This window comes from Rana temporaria, chromosome 7 (genome assembly GCF_905171775.1).
Source record: "Rana temporaria chromosome 7, aRanTem1.1, whole genome shotgun sequence".
NCBI lineage: Eukaryota > Metazoa > Chordata > Amphibia > Anura > Ranidae > Rana > Rana temporaria.
Window position 1 is genome coordinate 189,046,599 of NC_053495.1, and position 16,761 is coordinate 189,063,359.

A 16,761-nucleotide genomic window follows, 5' to 3' on the forward strand; every position below is an offset into this window, starting at 1 on the left:
TCGCCATCTCTCGCTGTAATTATTGTAAGAATAAGGTTTTGCCTGCTGAGTAATTATTACTCCGAGGAGACTTTACAGAGAAAAGAGCATGATGAGGCTTTTCTTATGTGACTTATGCATAAGTTCTGAGTGGACTCCCCCCATTCACTTTATATTATCTCTTAACCTGGACTCACCTCTGGCTCCCTCTATTTTATCCAATACCTATAATAATGTCCTAGGAGTTATTTCTTCCATCCAACCCATAAAAACTCCTTAATTGCTTTTTAATGCGAAATCGTATTTGTCCTGCCAATAAAGCTTAGTAAAATTTGAATTTGCCTTTAGATAACCCCTGACAGTAGAGGCAGACTCATAAACCGTAATGGCTTAAAGATGACCTGGTGCCAATGGGTCAGCCAACCAACTAGAAACTTTTTCAGGAGAAGAGCTCAGCAACGGCATATTTCTCCAAATTGTTTTTTTAAAACTGGATCTTGCATCAGATAAACTTTTCATGTAAAGTGCATGCATAAATAATAATTTTCAAGTGTACAGAGAACACAGTGCTCCCCCAACAGTACCTCTATCTGCTTTTCTTTAAGAGTTCCGTTCACTGGAACTAAGGGGCCAAGCCCAACCCCTGAAAAACAACCCCACACCATAATCCCCCCTCCACCAAATGATTTGGACCAGTGCACACAGTTCCATACACAATACCTCTATCTGCTTTTCTCTGAAGAAGGACAGAGCCATTTACACTATATTGTCAAAAGTATTGGGACACCTGCCTTAACCACCCCGCCGCACGCCTATTTACATCCACAGAATGGCACGTACAGGCAGATGGGCGTATATATACGTCCTTGCCTTCTAGCGGGTGGGGGGTCCGATCGGGACCCCCCCGCTGCGTGTGGGCGGCTTACCTCGGGGAGCGATCCGGGACGACGGCGCGGCTATTCGTTTATAGCCGCTCAGTCGCGACCTCCCGGAGCTGAAGAACGGGGAGAGCCGTATGTAAACACGGCTTCCCCGTGCTTCACTGTGGCGGCTGCATCGATCGAGTGATCCCTTTTTATAGGGAGACTCGATCGATGACGTCAGTCCTACAGCCACACCCCCTACAGTTGTAAACACACACTAGGTGAACCTTAACATCTACAGCGCCCCCTGTGGTTAACTCCCAAACTGCAACTGTCATTTTCATAATAAATTTAAATGCATTTTTTGCTATGAAAATGACAATGGTCCCAAAAATGTGTCAAAATTGTCCAAAGTGTCCGCCATAATGTCGCAGTCACGAAAAAAATCGCTGATCGCCGCCATTAGTAGTAAAAAAAAAATTTTTTATAAGAATGCAATAAAACTATCCCCTATTTTGTAAACGCTATAAATTTTGCTCAAACCAATCGATAAACACTTATTGCGATTTTTTTTACCCAAAATAGGTAGAAGAATACGTATCGGCCTAAACTGAGGAAAAAAACTATTTTATATATGTTTTTGGGGGATATTTATTATAGCAAAAAGTAAAAAATATTGAATTTTTTTCAAAATTGTCGCTCTATTTTTGTTTATAGCGCAAAAAATAAAAACCACAGAGGTGATCAAATACCACCAAAAGAAAGCTCTATTTGTGGGGAAAAAAGACGCCAATTTTGTTTGGGAGCCACGTCGCACGACCGCGCAATTGTCTGTTAAATCGACGCAGTGCCGAATCGCAAAACCTGGCCTGGGCGTTTAGCTGCCTAAAGGTCCGGCGCTTAAGTGGTTAACACACACATGAACTTTAATGGCATCCCAGTCTTAGTCTGTAGGGTTCAAAATTGAGTTGGCCCACCCTTTTTCAGCTATAACAGCTTCAACTCTTCTGGGAAGGCTGTCCACGAGGTTTAGGAGTGTGTCTATAGGAATGCTTCACCATTCTTCCAGAAGCGCATTTGTAAGGTCAGGCACTGATGTTGAATGAGAAGGTCTGGCACACAGTCTCCACTCTAATTCACCCCAAAAGTGTTCTATCAGGTTGTGCAAGCCAGTCAAGTTCCTCCACCCCAAACTCGCTTTATGGACCTTGCTTTGTGCACTGGTGAGCATTCATGTTTGAACAGGAAGGGGCCGTCCCCACACTGTTCCTACAAAATTGGGAGCGTGAAATTGTCCAAAATGTCTTGGTATGCTGATGCCTTAAAGAGGAGGTCCAGCCTGGGTGAAAAAAATTAAAGGTTAGCCGCTACAAATACTGTAGCTGCTGACTTTTAATATATGGACAGTTATCTGTCCAGGGAGCCCGCAATGTTGGCACCCCAGCCGATCTTTGGATCGACTCCTGGGTGCTGCCTCCGCCATTCCTGGTAAGGGAACCCGGCAGTGAAGCCTTTCGGCTTCATAGCAAGTTCCCTACTGTGCATGCGCCAAGTGCGCTGTGCTTTCCAATTGGCCCGGCGGTGGGGGAAAGTGGAGGGGGCCAAAATTTGAGAAGATCGAGCCATGGCCCCAGGCCCGGACTGGGACAAAAAATAAATGTAAAAAAATCCTAAGGAAAAAACCAAAGGAAAACACTGCGCTAATACGTGATGAAAAATTGTGAAAATAATGAGTGACAAAAGCAGCTGGTACCTATTGCTCTAAATACCCAAAGCAAAAAAATTACAACCAAAAAGAAGGTACAGCGCTAATGTGAATGAAACAAATTGTGAATGAACAATACAGTTATGAAAAATAATCAGTGACTGAATAAACAAATTAGATATGATAAAAATTAATTAATTTTATTCAATTAAAGATATTATTATAGATTTTATACTGTTACATTAAGATATTCAGGTTTTTAATGCTCTTGTATTAATGGACTTCTATTTGTCTAGTCCATTTTACATTTTGCACACTATGTCCCATTCGTTTCCTATATGCCGTGTTTCAGTGTGTGGTAAGACTCTTCTCCTATTTTTCCACAAGATGGCAGTCATCTGCATCTTGATTCGATTCTCCATCAGTTCCTTTTTAGTGTGTATACAGCTATTTCCGCTTGCCCTTAGCGTTCGCCCACAACCAAAATGGCGGCCGGACACTATATAGTGCTCTAGCGTTGGCCGGCGCGCTATTGGTCCATCCCCGACGACGTCTTACGACGAAACGTGCGTAGGAGTGGCCTAAAGCGTACCTTGTCATCGCTTGTACGGAGAGAGCTATACACACTGAACACAGCCACCAGGATTCGATTGTCAGTTCGCGTTGCATGCGCTGGGATTTGTGACAAGCCTGTCTATATCGTCTGAATTGTAAGTGTTACCATCCCCTCAATAAATCAACCTTACATACAGTACTTCACTATGGAGCTTTTTCTCGTTTCTTCTCTTTGAATATATGAGCGTATCCTTATTCCATCTGGAGCTTTGGAGCAGTAGATGATCCGATTATTTGATCTGTGTAACCTGTTGTCATATAGTCCACTTGAGAGGACTCTAAAAGATCTCTGGGCTTTATCTGACCGCAATCACGGTCAGTTAATCTGGTAAGCAGATTGGAATACCATCACACGGGTGTTTTACTTGGTGGAAGACTAAGAAATAAGAATTTGCCTTTTTTACCATTGGACTCTTTCTTCACTGATTCATATTTGCTATTTTTGTCACTTCACACTTAATTTCTGATTGGTGAAGGATCAGTACATTCACTTTTGGATTTTTTTATGAACTATTTTTATCATATCTAATTTGTTTATTCAGTCACTGATTATTTTTCATAACTGTATTGTTCATTCACAATTTGTTTCATTCACATTAGCGCTGTACCTTCTTTTTGGTTGTAATTTTTTTGCTTTGGGTATTTAGAGCAATAGGTACCAGCTGCTTTTGTCACTCATTATTTTCACAATTTATCATCACGTATTAGCGCAGTGTTTTCCTTTGGTTTTTTCCTTAGGATTTTTTTACATTTGTTTTTTTCTATACCACAACATTGCTGCTTACTGTCCATCATGGATATTTTTGAATTTCGCACTCAATATAAATTGAACTCTGAAGGTGTGTTCGATGGTGTCAGTGCCATCCAGACGGATGAAATAGGAGGAATTTTTTTGCGATTGAAAAATTTACTTGTTTCAGAGTTACACACCGGTTGGGACATAGCCTATCTTGAGCAATATGTGTCCCAAAAAATGGTACCGCGAAGCTTAAGATGGGAAGTTAGCCCACAGAAGGGGGAAACTGACCTTGATGGTTGGCATGTATATTTCAATGATACAGGTGTCAGATTTTTAGAGTTTTTGATTGATAAGAAAAAGGGGAAACTTAGATCACTTAATGAAGAGGTCATTTTATTGAAGGAGAAGCTTATCCCTTTTAAAGAACTCGACACTTATAAATATAAATCCGATACCTTGAAAACTTATTTAGAGAAGGAAGATCATGAACAGAAATTAAAAAAGAAGAAAAAATACAATCGAGATTTTCTCGATTACTCCAACGGTTTGGTTTTCAAATGGCAGGCCAAGTTAGTCGAGGAAATGGAGGCCTCCTCTGCCCCTATTTTACCTTCGTGGATTGGCACCCCGGTGGTATTACCTTCTGAACAGGGAGATCAACGTTCAACGGTCTGTCCTGCCATGGACATGGCAGGACCGGCTGTTTTCAACCCTCCAACTCAGATTCCACCGGGTTACACCACGGTGAGACCTAAAAATAATAAAGGGAAAAAAAAGAAACCTGGCCCTCAATATGACCACGCACACTACAGTGAGAGCCCTCGGGCCACTCATGTTCGAGGACCACCGAACAGTGATAGAGGATATTATGTGGAAAGGGGCAATGGTCGCCGTGGTCCTTCTGACCATGATGATTATCAGCGCAATAGAGGACATACAGATTATCGTGACGACCATGGCTCCTTTTATGGTAGACAGCCGGAATACAATCATCCTAGAGATGACCATAGGGACCACTCTAGGGATCGCAATTCCAGGTTTTATCCCAGGGATAATAGAATCACCACGCATAATAGATTCTCACCTCTTATGCACCATCAAAGAGTTGAATCGACAATAGATCCAACCATTTCTAGACACCCGGTTCAATATATCAATCACTCCACCAGATTCAGACGTGAACATGACTCACCGTCTATGCTGAATAGAAATGAGTCTGTTCATTTTTTTCCCAGGGCCAACGCCACCCCCAAAAGGGCTCACGACGACAGAGGGGCCTCAGAGGGGGGAGGCGCATCAGGGCCAAAGAGAAGAAAACAGTGAATATCAGCGGGGTGTTTAATTTGAGTTCAGCCCAATTAACTACAGGCGAACAGTCAGTGTTAAGCCATGGCCTCAAGTTTGCACCCCCACGAGCATTGAATAAATTTGAGACCTTTATCGATGCACACAAACTGATACGCAAATTGAATATAAAACGACATTTTATGCTCAATCCACATGGGAGTTCAGTTACAACTCAACTTGTTTCCCATAACACCGGACTTCAGCCTAGGACTTCTATTTTGAACGATAGCATTGTTCCAATTAGGCATTCACGTTTATCTAACGCGTCTGTGTTTAACCCTCCAGGATTTATTGCCCCATCCATTCAAACTTTTAAAGAGCTAGTTATGAAGGATATAATTGACCTTAAAATCCCGAGGATTAAAAATAATACTGAATTTCACAGCAATTTAAAATCAATTTGTGCACGCAATGACATCGTCATACGTCCGGCGGACAAAGGCGGTGGAGTCGTGATATTAAATAAAGCTGACTATATTTCTGAGATGGAAAGGTTGTTGTCTGATACTGCTACTTATAGCAAGCTCGCCATCAACCCCACAGTTAAATTTAAAAAGGAACTTAAAACTTTGATTAATGAGGGTTATTCTCTTGGAGTATTAAATAAGAAAGAGACAGCTTTTCTGGTGCCCTCAGCACCACGAATTCCTATTATGTACTACCTGCCCAAGGTGCATAAAAACTCCACCCATCCGCCAGGGCGCCCAATTATCAGTGGTTTGGATTCAGTAACGGCACGTTTGGGAAAATATATTGACGAGTTTTTACAACCTCTGGTCATCACTACACCATCCTATTTGCGGGACACAACACAAGTGATTAATTTGCTCAATGATTGTGGTTGGAAGGATGGTTATATCCTCGCAACTGCGGATGTAAATTCCTTATATACGATCATTTCGCATGACGATGGACTAGAGGCTGTTCGTTTTTATATTCAACAAGATTCCACTCTTTCTATTATCCAAAGAGATTTCATTATTAATTTGTTGATTTTTGCAACCACTCATAATTATTTTTGGTTCGGTAAGAATTTTTATTTACAAACAAGAGGCGTGGCTATGGGGGCTAAATTTGCCCCGAGCCTAGCGAACCTTTTTTTAGCTTTTTGGGAGAGGGATCTAATAGACACCAACCCCCCCAACGAGCTGAGGTTGTGGAAAAGATACATCGATGATGTTTTGATAATTTGGGAAGGAGATCTCCCTTCTTTGGAAAGTTTTTTTGCCAGATTAAATGGGAATAACAAGGGCATAATTTTAACGTATGAGGCCAGCAATTCTGAGATTCATTTTTTAGATCTAAACATTTTGGTTCATGATGGAGTTGTTAAAACCACAACCCATTTCAAACCGACAGATCGCAATGCCTATATTCCTCTGAATAGTTGCCATCATGCCCAATGGCTTAAGGCCATACCTAAGGGCCAACTCCAAAGGATTAGGCGAAATTGCACATCATCAGAAGATTATTTTCAACAGGCTGACATTTTAAGAATTAAGTTTTTGGAAAAAGGTTATGACCAAGCCACTATTGACGATACCATTCAACAAGTGGGGACAATTGATAGAAATCAATTACTTTGCACCAAAAATGCTCCGAGAAAAAATATAGACCCAAAATTTAGTTATGCCATGATCACTGGTTACTCCAATCAGCACTTTTCTGTTAAAAAAATCTTAAAGAAACATTGGAAGATTTTAAAAAATGATCGCATTTTGGGGGCAGTTATTCCGGATCAACCAGTTGTCATCTTTAGAGGAGCACCCCCATTGCGTTTAAAAGTTGCCCCGAATGTAATTGACCCGCCAAACACAATAGGGTTTTTCCAAGACATGAAAGGTTTTTACCCTTGCAGAAAGTGCAATATTTGTAAAATAAATTCTTTCCGCGGACGTAAGCTTTTGTCTTTTCAGTCCACTCAGACCAAAAGGACATATAATATAGACTCATTTATCACTTGTACTAGTGATCATGTAGTCTATCTTATACAATGCCCTTGTTCTAAACAATATATAGGACGTACAAAACGGGCATTACATGTCAGATTGGAAGAACATGTTGGAAACGTAGGGCGAGGATTTTCTAAACACAATCTGTCTAAACATTATGCCAAATACCACAATAAACAGATTGCAGGATCTCTATTTCTTCCTATCGAAAAACTTAATGCTCCCTGGAGAGGAACAAATAAAGTACGTTCTATATCCAAATGTGAAACTCAATGGATTTTTAATATGAAAAGTTTTGTCCCCTTTGGGTTGAACGTAGAGTGGGATATAAATTGTTTCCTCAGTAACACATAGCTTCTCCCTTTTTTTACCGTATTTTTATAATATTTTTACAATATTTTTTAATATTTTATATATTTTAATAATTGAGACATATATATAAATGTTTTAATTAATTAATTTTATTCAATTAAAGATATTATTATAGATTTTATACTGTTACATTAAGATATTCAGGTTTTTAATGCTCTTGTATTAATGGACTTCTATTTGTCTAGTCCATTTTACATTTTGCACACTATGTCCCATTCGTTTCCTATATGCCGTGTTTCAGTGTGTGGTAAGACTCTTCTCCTATTTTTCCACAAGATGGCAGTCATCTGCATCTTGATTCGATTCTCCATCAGTTCCTTTTTAGTGTGTATACAGCTATTTCCGCTTGCCCTTAGCGTTCGCCCACAACCAAAATGGCGGCCGGACACTATATAGTGCTCTAGCGTTGGCCGGCGCGCTATTGGTCCATCCCCGACGACGTCTTACGACGAAACGTGCGTAGGAGTGGCCTAAAGCGTACCTTGTCATCGCTTGTACGGAGAGAGCTATACACACTGAACACAGCCACCAGGATTCGATTGTCAGTTCGCGTTGCATGCGCTGGGATTTGTGACAAGCCTGTCTATATCGTCTGAATTGTAAGTGTTACCATCCCCTCAATAAATCAACCTTACATACAGTACTTCACTATGGAGCTTTTTCTCGTTTCTTCTCTTTGAATATATGAGCGTATCCTTATTCCATCTGGAGCTTTGGAGCAGTAGATGATCCGATTATTTGATCTGTGTAACCTGTTGTCATATAGTCCACTTGAGAGGACTCTAAAAGATCTCTGGGCTTTATCTGACCGCAATCACGGTCAGTTAATCTGGTAAGCAGATTGGAATACCATCACACGGGTGTTTTACTTGGTGGAAGACTAAGAAATAAGAATTTGCCTTTTTTACCATTGGACTCTTTCTTCACTGATTCATATTTGCTATTTTTGTCACTTCACACTTAATTTCTGATTGGTGAAGGATCAGTACATTCACTTTTGGATTTTTTTATGAACTATTTTTATCATATCTAATTTGTTTATTCAGTCACTGATTATTTTTCATAACTGTATTGTTCATTCACAATTTGTTTCATTCACATTAGCGCTGTACCTTCTTTTTGGTTGGGACAAAAAATAGGCCCGGGCATTTTAGACTGAGCAGCCCGGGGGGGTCGCCACGTGGCAGGGGTTAGTGATGGGATGTGGGGTGAGATAAAGAAATATAGATAGTTAGAGAGCATATGCCCGGTTTGCCCTATGGCCAGTCTGGGCCTGCACGGCCCCGTCTCCGGGGGTGGGGAATGGGACCTGTCAAAAACAGGTCCCCATTCCCCCCTGAAAGGTGCCAAATGTGGCACCGGAGGGGGGGGGGGCGTATCAGCAGAAGTTCCACTTTTTGGTCCAACTCCACTTTAAGAATTCCCTTCACTAGAACTGAGGGGCCAAGCCAGGGCCATCTTTTCCATTGGGCACGCTGGGCAGTTGCCCGGGGGCCCCGCTTGCCTGGGGGGCCCCACCGGCTGCCCAGCAACTCCAGTAAAAAATTGTGGAGAGTGACAGGTTAGAACTGCCCATGCCCAGTTTGCGGAAATCACAGAGAAGATCCGGTCCTCCACGAGTGCGGGGGGGTTGCTGATGTAAAAAAATGTAAGGGGGTACTGATGTAAAGGTTCCCCCTCCTATATTAGTGACCCCGCTTACCTTTAGTGTATTTACTCACCAGAGTGCCCCCCACATCAGAGTTCCCCTTTACATTAGAGTCTGCAGGATTCCCCCTTACAATGCAAGGGGGAACTCAGTCTGCGGACCCTGATGTAAGTGGGAAAGAGAAAGCAGTGGACTCTGATATAAGGTGGTCTCTGGTCACCAGAGCCCCCCTCTCCACATCAGAGTTCCCTCCTTAGATCATGATCTGCAGCGTTCCCCTTTACATAAGAGTTCCCTTTCACTGTAAAGGGGAATCCTGCAGACTCTGATGTAAGAGGAAACTCTGTGCTGGCTGGGTTATAGTAACCTGACCTTCATGTCAATGAAGACATTTTTTTTTTACTTTTGTTTAACTTAAACACATTGCTAATAGCACTAACTACTGTTTATGTTTATAGTTTAAATACTGACATTTGCATTGTTCAGCACTGAAAACTGCAATTTTAGGTACTTTTTTTGCACTGGCAGTAAAAAATGTGGTTCTGCCAGTAAATTTTATGATTTTTATCAGTAAATTCTCGTGCGTGATTGTGTAGACAGGGCCCCTGTGCACTGTATTGCCCGGGGGCCTATAATGCTCTTAAGATGACACTGGGCCAAGCCCAACCCCTGAAAAACAACCCCACACCATAATCCCCTCTCCACCAAAGATTTGGACAAGTGCATAAAGCAAGATCCATAAAGACATAGATGAGCAAGTTTGGGGTGGAGAAACTTGACTGGACTGCACCTCAACCCGATAGAACACCTTTGGGATAAATTAGAGCGGAGACTGTGAGCCAGGCCTTTCCATCCAACATCAGTGCCTGACCTCACAAATGTGCTTCTGGAAGAATGATCAGACATTCCCATAGACACACTCCTAAACCTTCTGGACGGCCTTCCCAGAAGAGTTGAAGCTGTTATAGGTGCAAAGGGGGAGCCAACTCAACATTGAACTCTACGGACTAAGACTGGGATGCCATTAAAGTTCATGTGCCTGTGAAGGCAGGTGTCCCAATACTTTTGACAATATAGTGTATGTTCAGGTTTCATCCAAGGATAGCAAACACTTACTGAATTTAGACTGGCGTGCGGGCTGAGCAAAAGTAATTGCTCAATTTTCCCATCCATCCTAAATGAGGTACCTACAGTGCTGGCTATTGTATTCTGATTGAATGCAGACATGGTCGCAATTTTTCTACCGGTCTACAAAAAAATTGAGAACAATAGAAGTTTGTTGAGTGGTACAGAAGGAATTGTGTATGATTTAGCAGCAATCGACCAACATTCGATCCACGTATTGGATGCTGATTCAAAGATGACAGATCTGATGTTCCTAGTGATTAGAAACAGTGATCTATCTCCTCCTTCAGTCAGTACACTCCCCCCACAATTAGAAACACCTCCCAGGGAACATATTTAATCCCTTGATCACCCCCTAGTGTTAACCCCTTCCCTGCCAGTGACATTTACATAGTAATCAATGTGGTGTCAATGGTCCTAAAAAAGTGCCAAAAGTATCCGATCTGTACGCCGCAATGTCACAGTCCCACTAAAAATCGCAGATCAGCACCTTGAAGGTGCCGACATACACCTACTCCGATTTGCGGGAATGAGCTGACCTCCCGCATTATAATGATGGCGGCTGGTCGGCAAGTGGTTAAAGGGTAACTCCACTTTTGTGAGAAAAAAAATAGCAAATAAAGAAAAAAGAAAATAGCGTATACAATTGCGACACGCATCATGTAATTGAATGTTATTAAAAATTATCTTTCCTTTTCAATCTGCAGTCGCTGTCATTTTCTTAAAATGCAATATGGCTTCCTGGAGGTGTTCTGTATACAGAATGTATACAGGACACCCCCCAGAAACATAATTTCCTGCTTGTGTGATTGGCTCACCAATTTCACCAATAAGATACAAGTCAGATTTCAGGAATATTGTAATTTTTGGTGAGATATTTCCAATAGGAACACATCTAAAGGGATGCAGGACCAACAGATTTGTTCATTAGTGCCCTGCAAGTGCAGCAGCTGGTTGATAATCAAGAAACCACTCCCATTAGACTCACTCAGAACATGGGCACAAAGGAACACACAGGGATTTCTTCAGAATAACAAAAGGTAGGAATCCGCAACAAAGTTTGTTAAAATCTTTGCAATGTACATAGATCACCCAGAGGGGAATATTTTCTTCTCAACAAAAGTGGAGTTACTCTTTAAGCTGGCTACATATTATACAACTTTCTGGTACAATTTGTCTTTAAATTTACCAAAACCATAGAATATGAGGTCAAAACGAAACACTTTCAAATTGTATAAAGTCAGGCATGCCCTTGCACTACATAGTTGAAGGTAAATCTAAAGAAAATTGAGCAATAAAAATTGTACAATGTGTAGCTAGCTTTAAAGCGGAGGTTCACCCTAATTTTAAACTCAACGTTAAACACACGGGCTGAGTGTCTATATCGAAACTTCGCTGTTTAAAAAAATTAAAATCAATTCCATACCTTGTTTCTGTGTTAAGAACCAGGCACTTCCTGGTTTAGCTCCCGCGGGAGTGGGCGTGTCGCTTTGGCTGCGATCGCCCCAGTGTCTCCTGGGAGCACAGCGTGACGCTTCCCAGGAGACGATTCTCTAGCCCACCAGAAGCACTCTCGCCTGATTTGACACGTGGATGTCCTCACAAAGGGGCGTGACCTTTTCAGTACGCCGGCCGTTGTGATGGCAACCGTGTAGTGTTGCTCGCCATCGCCGACAACACTGCACATGCGCGGGATAGAGCGGTGAATGCTGGGACATCAGCATTCACCGTATCCCGGAAGGATTTGCTTGTGGGCTTCAGAGTGCCCACAAGCAAGATCAAAGCATTCAGGAAATATTTTTATAAATTATCTTTTACCGCAGAATGACAATGCGGACGGCTGTTTAAATAGGACACGTGAGTACACTATTAAGTATTGTAAGAGCGGCAGATGCATATAAAAAAAAAGAATTCCCGCGGAACACCCGCTTTAAGCAGTTATGCTGGATGCACAAGGCAATCTGATTGCACAACCAACCAAAGTTGGGCTTCCAATTTTCCCATCACCGCGGTAGAAAAACGAATGTTGGCCCCATTAAAGATTAGAAAATTAAGCAAACTTTCTTTTAACCTTATTTTCTTAGGAATTTTTGTTTGAAAGTCTAACCATCTTCTTACCCAGCTTAACCACTTAAGACCCAGACCATTATGCAGGTAAAGGACCTGGCCAGTTTTTGCGATTCGGCACTGCGTCGCTTAAACCAACAAATGCGCAGTCGTGCGATGTGGCTCCCAAACAAAATTGGCGTCCTTTTTTCCCCACAAATAGAGCTTTCTTTTGGTGGTATTTGATCACATCTGCGTTTTTTATTTTTTGCGCTATAAACAAAAATAGAGCGACAATTTTGAAAAAAATTCAATATTTTTTACTTTTTGCTATAATAAATATCCCCAAAAAAAGATATAAAAAAACATATTTTTTTCTCAGTTTAGTCTGATACGTATTCTTCTACCTATTTTTGGTAAAAAAAATATATCGCAATAAGCGTTTATCGATTGGTTTGCGCAAAATTTATAGCGTTTACAAAATAGGGGATAGTTTTATGGTATTTTTATTAATATTTAATTTTTACTGCTAATGGCGACAATCAGCGTTTTTTTTTGTGACTGCGACATTATGGCGGACACATCGGACAATTTTGACACATTTTTGGGACCATTGTCATTTTCAAAGCGAAAAGTGCTATAAAAATTACAATTGCAGTTTAGGAGTTAACAACTAGGGGGCGCTGAAGGGGTTATGTATGACCTCATTTGTGTTTCTAACTGTAGGGGGGCGGGGCTGGACTTGTGACGTCAGTGATCGTCTTTCCCTATATCAGGGAACAGACGATCACTGACATTGCCACAGTGAAGAACGGGGAGGGTGTGTTTACACTCACCTCTCCACGTTCTTCAGCTCCTGTGATCGGCGGTAATCGGGTCCACGGTTCCCACGAGCGCGGTCACGGAGCTTCAGACCGGGTCGCGAGCGCGCGCCAATGGCACACGCGTGCAACCCATGGCTGGGCTCTTAAAGGACGTATTGGTTTTGACGTGAACGTAAATTTTAACGGACGACTTACGCAAACGATGTAAATTTTTCAAATTTCGACGCGGGAACGACGGCCATACTTAACATTGACTAGTCCAGCTAACTTTACGCCGGGAATCGCCTTACGTAAACGGCGTATCTTTACTGCGACGGGCAAGCGTACGTTCGTGAATCGGCGTATCTCGCTGATTTACGCATTCTAGGCGTAAATCAACGTTCACGCCCCTAGCGGCCGGCGGAACTAGACAGCTAAGATAGGACGGTGCAGGCCGTCGTATCTTAGCTAGGTTTAAGTGTATCTCAGTTTGAGAATACACTTAAACATACGACGGCTTAGATTCCGAGTTACGACGGCGTATCTACTGATATGCCGGCGTAACTCTTTGTGAATCTGGCTAATAGAGCAGTGATGGTTTGGAAAATGAAACTAGAATCTCCCAGTACTGTGCTCATCAGGAAACAGACAACCAGGAAGTGTCCAGAACAGAGAAGAATTACAGCCACATCAGAGCAAAAACTAACAATGAGGACATGAAACCAGGACTGCAGTAAGGTAAAGGAAGCTATTTAGCTAAAAAAAAAAATCCTTTGTGACCCTTTAAGGATGTACACACAGAAGACATCCATGTGCATCTTTTCTATGGCATGGAGACCTAATAATCACACATATGTGCCAACTATGAGCTGGTGGTTCACAGCCAGATGACAGATTGCTATTTTCTAGGAGATCGGTGTTGGTGCCCATCGCGGTATATGAGCCTGGCAGAAATATTATACCAGTCTTCTCTGCCAGAAATGCAGGATGGCAATAACATAACGGCAAATGACGTACAACCTTCTCATTATCATTAGCAGACATTACAGAATCTGAACACTCAGCAAAGGTAAAAGGAACTTTGCACACGAGCAGAATGTCACAATGAAATGATCTTGGAACCTATAGAAGGGAAATAGGGCAGAAGCAACTTTTCTTTAAAGGGAAGTTCTGTCCTAGGCCTGCCCAGAGATGTATCCATTCTGTTTGTCCAGTGATAGTGATACCAGCACAGTTATAAGTAATAATCAGCATGCTATTCATGTTCCCTAAAAATGTATTGAGGTTAAAATGCAAAAGTGGTCAACGAAAAAAGATAAAAAGGGGCATTGCATCAACCAATGATTGAGGGACCAGAAGGGGTCCCCTTTTCAAGGTGAGATCACTGAAACAGACCCTGCTTTCACCTTGACAAAGGGTCGCTTGTGGCCCCAAAATGTTGGTGGATGCCATGTGTCTTCTTATCTATTTATGTGACCACTTTTGCATTTTGAATTCAATATATTTTGAGGTACATGGAAGACACGCTATCCTTAAAGTATCCAGGAAGGGTTAGTGTTGGGTTTACAGGGAGGGTTACGGTTAGGGTTACAGGGGAAGTTAGTATTGGGGTTCCATGGAGGGTTAGTGTTGGGATTACTAGGAGGGTTACTGTTAGGCTTTGTACACACGGCCAGACCAAACCGATGTGACTGGTCCGTCGGACCGTTTTCATCGGTTCACCTCTGAAATGGCAGTACGGCCTGATATGTGTACACACCGTCAGTCCAAAATCCGATCTGGTCAGAACGCGGTGACGTCAAACACACGACGTGCTGAATAAAACGAAGTTCAATGTTTCCAAGCATGCGTCGACTTGATTCTGAGAATGCGTGGGTTTTGAACCGATGCTTTTCTGTACTAACCATCGGTTTGGTCCGATGGGGCAGCGGTCCATCGGTTCGGTTTTGAAGCATGTTTTAAAATTTTGGACCGAAGGAAAACAGACCGATGGCCTATACACACGGTCGGTTTGGTCCTTCGGTTCATTCTCATCGGTTCGGTCCGACCGTGTGTACGGGCCTTAGGGTTACAGGGAGGGTTACTGTAAGGGTTACAGGGAGGGTTATGGTTAGGGTTACTGGGAGAGTTAGTGTTGGGGTTACTGGGAGAGTTAGTGTTGGGGTTACAGGGAGAGTTAGTGTTGGGGTTACAGGGGGGGTTAGTGTTGGGGTTACAGGGAGGGTTAGTGTTGGGGTTACAGGGAGGGTTAGTGTTGGGGTTATTGGGAGTGTTAATGTTGGTGTTACTGGGAGTATTAATGTTGGGGTTACAGGGAGCGTTACTGTTAGTGCTACAGGGAGGGTTAGTGTTGGGGTTCCATGGAGGGTTAGTGTTGGGGTTACTGGGAGTTTTAATGTTGGTGTTACTGGGAGTATTAATGTTGGGGTTACATGGAGCGTTACTGTTAGTGTTACAGGGATGGTTAGTGTTGGGGTTATGGGGATAGTTAGTGTTGGGGTTACAGGGAGAGTTAGTGTTAAGGTTACGGAGAGGGTTAGTGTTGGGGTTACATGGAGGGTTACAGGGAGGGTTAGTGTTAGGGTTACCTGGAGGTTTAGTGTTGGGATTACAGGAGGGTTAGTGTTGGGGTAACAGGGATAGTTAGTGTTGGGGTTACATGGAGAGTTAATGTAAGAACTAAAGGGAAGTTTAGTGTTGGGGGTTACAGGGAGGATTGGTGTGAGGGTTACAAGGAGGGTTTGTGTTGGGATTATGGGGAGGGTTAGTGTAAGAGCTACAGGGTGGGTTAGTTGTGAAGGTTACAAGGAGGGTTTGTATTGGGATTACAAGGAGGGTTAGTGTTGGGATTACAAGGAGGGTTACTGTTGGGGTTACAGGGAGAGTTAGTGTTGGGGTTACAAGGAGGGTTTTTGTTGGGATTACAAGGAGGGTTAGTGTTGGGATTACAGGGAGAATAGGTTTTGAGGTTACAGGGAGAGTTAGTGTTGGGGTTACAGGGAGAGTTACCCTTTGGGTTTTGGGGGGAGTTAAGTGTTGCAGGGAGGGTTTAGTATTAGAGTTGGGATTACCACTTTTGTATTTTGACCTCAGTAAATGTTTGGGATACGTGGGTGGTGTGCTGACTGCTTCCTATAATTGGGCTGTAACACGGTTTCCCATAAGCCAAGCACCCCAGCATTGGGAATATGGTCATGGTACTGGATGGAACGGACAGAGTTCTAGGTTCTTATTGTGTGTTTTGCAGTGGGAAGCTTCAGACCCTGTATTTGTCCCTGTGGCCAATGTCATTGGGACAGAAAGTGACAGGAAATCATCTGTCACCAGAACAGGAAGTGACAGGAAATCAGCTGTCACCAGAACAGGAAGTGACGGGAAAGCTTCCAGTGGGTACAGTGGGTACACCTGGTGACAGCTGTCAGAGGTGGCACTTCCTCTCTCTTTGAGATTTCCACTAACTTCCTTTTGTATATCTGGGACAGGAAGTGGATGAAGCTCTCCCCATCCCCAATGGGAACAAAGATAGCAATGAAAACCCAACATAATATTTAACCCTTCTACACATAG

The 16,761-nt window shown here is 42.6% G+C and overlaps 1 protein-coding gene across 1 annotated transcript in view; it reads right to left on the reverse strand.

Annotated features, from left to right (window-relative positions):
* Positions 1 to 16,761, reverse strand: part of ST6GALNAC3 (ST6 N-acetylgalactosaminide alpha-2,6-sialyltransferase 3) — a 365,261-nt gene that overhangs the window by 219,296 nt on the left and 129,204 nt on the right. The gene's annotated exons all lie outside the window — the stretch shown is intronic.